Below are 3846 nucleotides of genomic sequence, written 5' to 3' on the forward strand. Positions count from 1 at the left end.
GAAATGAAGTTGGTGGTGTTCCATTTGTTCCTTGTCCTGTAGTGACAGACAAACCGTTGAGGATTAGTCCTGCGGTAGAGTTGGAGAAGAATAACCCCCACCTGTTCCCTAGTTGTGTAACTACCAGAAGTATGAAGAGGACTACAACTGCAAGTGAAGAAACAGGATTTACACACCCAAGAAGGATCAAGTGAAGGATCTTTGTGCTTAGAAGAATTGTTCCAGGGAAGTGATGTTTCCCATAGTGCTGACCAAGAAGAGATTTCCCAAGAAGATGAAGAAGAAGACGACGACGAAGAAGAAGAACCTGATGTTCCTGAAGAGACTCAGAGTAGTCAACGTGTTCCTGAAGACAGTAGTGAAACTACAATAGCTGAGTTAACAGATATTGAGAATTCAACCCTTGAAGTTGGTCAAGTCACAAGAGAGAAGCTAATGGACTTGCAGAAGAAGGATGCATCGTTAACTGATTTGCTCTTCAGAGTTGTTGATCGAGAAGAGATGCAACAAACTCCCACCTGTTATTATCTGAAGGAAGGTTTGCTGATGAGGAAGTATAAACCAACAAATATACCAGGAGATGCTGTATGGGGCGAATATCATCAAATTTTGATTCCATATCCATTGAGGAAGCAAGTGGTTGCAGTAGCTCATGAGTCTGGACATATGGGAATCAGGAAGATTGTGGAGATCATGAAATATTTTTTCTGGCCTGGACTTCACAAAAATGTTAGCAGGTTCTGTCATGAGTGTCATACCTGCCAGATAGCTGGAAAACCGAATGAAACCATCCAGAAAGCCCCCCTACAACCTATAGGAATTAGAGGAGAACCCTTTAGCAAAGTGATTATAGACATGGTTGGACCACTGCTGAATACAAAGAAAGGAAATGAGTATTTGTTAACATTAATGTGTCCTGTGACAAGATATCCAGAAGCAATCTCTGTTAGAAACATATCTGCCAAGATAGTCGCTGAAAAACTTGTGGAGTTTTTCTCAAAGTTTGGTATACCAGAAATAGTACAAAGCGACAGAGGAACAAACTTTACTTCAAAGTTATTCCAGGATGTGATGAATTTGTTAGGAGTGAAACAACAGTTATCCACTGCTTGTCATCCAGAGACTCAAGGTGCCTTAGAAAGGTTCCACCAGACATTGAAAAGTATGCTGACAAAGTATTGTTCTGAGTCAGGAAGAGAATTGGATGTTGGTTTACCATTAATGTTATTTGAAGTTAGGAGTACTTATCAAGAAAGTATGGGATGTTCACCTAATGAAATTATTTTTGGAAGAGAAGTTAGAGGACCGTTGAAGATTCTTGCAGAAAATTGGGGAGAAAATCAAGAGGAAAGCCAAGGAGAGTATGTGAGGAACTTAAGGAAAAGGTTGAAAGAGATTAGAAAATTCTCTTTAGAAAACTTGAAAATGAGTCAAGAGAAAATGAAAAGGAGATTTGATGCTAAGACTAAGCTAAGAAATTTTAGTGTTGGTCAACAAGTGTTAGTGTTCTTACCTGTCAAGAGATTTCCCCTCACTAATAAATTTCAAGGTCCTTACAAGATAATTCAGAAGTTGAGTGATAGAACGTATGTGATTGAAACACCAGAAAGAAGAAGAAGACAAAGGAAGATACATGTGAACCTCTTGAAACCTTATTTCTCAGAAACTAAAACTGAAACTGTGTCAATAACATAAACAACTTTATCTACAGAAGACGATGATGGCTACGAATTGGGAACTGCAAGCAAGATGAATAATTCTTCAATTTTGGAAAATTTGGAGGATAAACTGAAACATCCGAGTGTTGAACAAGGTGAAGACTTAAGTGAAGTAATTAGAAGTTTCCCAGAAATTTCTGCAGATGTGCCTAGACGTTCTGATCTGACCAAGCATGAGATCAAGATTCAAGAAGATGGAAAACCTTTCAAGCAAAGAGCCTATCGCTTATCACCTGATCATTGAGATGTTTTGAAGAAGGAAGTTGAGTATTTGCTGCAACATGGATTAGCAGAACCCAGTTCAAGTCACTTCAGTTCTCCATGTGTGTTAGTGAAGAAACCAGATGGTTCATTTAGGATGTGTACTGATTATAGGAAACTGAATTCTATCAGTGTGGCTGACAATTTTCCTTTGCCTCTTATAGATCAGTTACTTGATAATATTGGGCAAGCCTAGTTTATTTCCAAGATAGACTTGTTGAAAGGATATTATCAAATTCCCTTAGATGAGAATGCCAAGTTGCTGTCAGCTTTTATTACTCCTTTTGGACTGTATCAGTATACTGTTCTGCTGTTTGGCCTGATGAATGCAACTGCAACATTTCAACGAGTGATGGATCAACTGCTAGGATCGATAGAAAGAGTAGGTGTATACCTAGAAGACATCTTGATTTACTCTACAATGTGGGAAGAACATCTGAAGATTCTGAGGAAAGTTTTCAAGAAACTTCAAGAAGCAGGACTAACAGTCAACCTAGAGAAGAGTGAGTTTGGAAAGGCAACTGTGCAGTATCTTGGGTTTGAAGTTGGGAAAGGCTTTCTTGCTCCAGTAAATGCTAATGTAGAAGGTATCCGTAAGGCTACCCCACCTACTACCAGGAAACAGCTGCAGAGATTTTAAGGCATGGCTGGATTCTATCGTCGTTTCTGCCCAAATTTCTCAGTCGTAATAGCTCCCTTGACAGACTTAACTAGTCCCAAAGCTAAGTTTGTTTGGACTCCTGAGTGTCAAGAATCCTTTGAGAAGGTAAAAGCCATTTTAACTTCAAGACCAGTACTTCAAGCTCCAGACTTTAACAAGAAATTTGTGATACAAGTTGATGCTTCTGACTGTGGCATTTGAGCTGTTCTACTTCAAGAAGATGAAAATAATATCTACCATCCTGTGTGCTTCATGTCTTCAAAATTGAAAAAACATCAGAAAGTATACTCGACAACTGAGAAGGAAACTTTAGCCTTAATCACAGCACTGAAAAAGTTTGAAGTGTATGTGAATAGACCTAGGAATGAAGAAATTTTAGTGTTGTCTGATCACAATCCACTATCATTTATCCAGAGAATGAAAAACCACAATCAAAGACTGATCAGGTGGTCTTTGTGCTTGCAACAGTATAACTTAAGAGTGCAGCACATTAGTGGCAAAAACAATGTAGTTGCTGATAATTTATCTCGTTGCGAATCGTTAAATTCAACACCGTGATAAAAAATCTCCTGGGGGGAGGTATATTATATATTGCTACTTTCAAAACTTATATATCCCCTCTTTGACTGTATAAAATTTTATGTAGAGTTTGGCAACATTTTTTCAGATTCCTAGATAGCTTAGAGATAGGATGTTTAAAGTTTGTGTTCAGATTTCGCATAACATAATGTAAAAGAATATATAACGGAGTATGTAAAGAGAGAGAGAATATCTTTGTCCGTTCAAAACTAGAGTTGTTTTTCAAAACCTGTCAACACGTTTGATTAGGGACCTCGAGGTCTTCGCTGTGTTTTGGGAATTCTGTCATCACGTTTGATAGTGACTTGCTAGAGTCTGTTTCGTCAAGTACGTGCCTTTGTTGAGCAGAATGGTTTCATACGCGTTCGTCTTTGTCAAAACCACGTGCAGATATCACAGTTCGTATGTAAAGTTGTGTCGGTTTTCGAAGCTTCTAGAAAGAATTATTGTCCAAAACGTTTTGTGTCATCTCCACTGCCCAGCTCTTGTGCAAAATGAAAGATTTCATTCGGGCTTAAAACGTAAAGCAATCACATCTCTCTCTCTCTCTCTCTCTCTCTCTCTCTCTCTCTCTCTGCCTCGCCATACCTGATATTAACATAACGTAAAATGGTCACTCGTAACTTG

The sequence above is a fragment of the Macrobrachium nipponense genome, chromosome 47, assembly GCF_015104395.2.
Source record: "Macrobrachium nipponense isolate FS-2020 chromosome 47, ASM1510439v2, whole genome shotgun sequence".
In the NCBI taxonomy this organism is placed as follows: Eukaryota; Metazoa; Arthropoda; class Malacostraca; order Decapoda; family Palaemonidae; genus Macrobrachium; species Macrobrachium nipponense.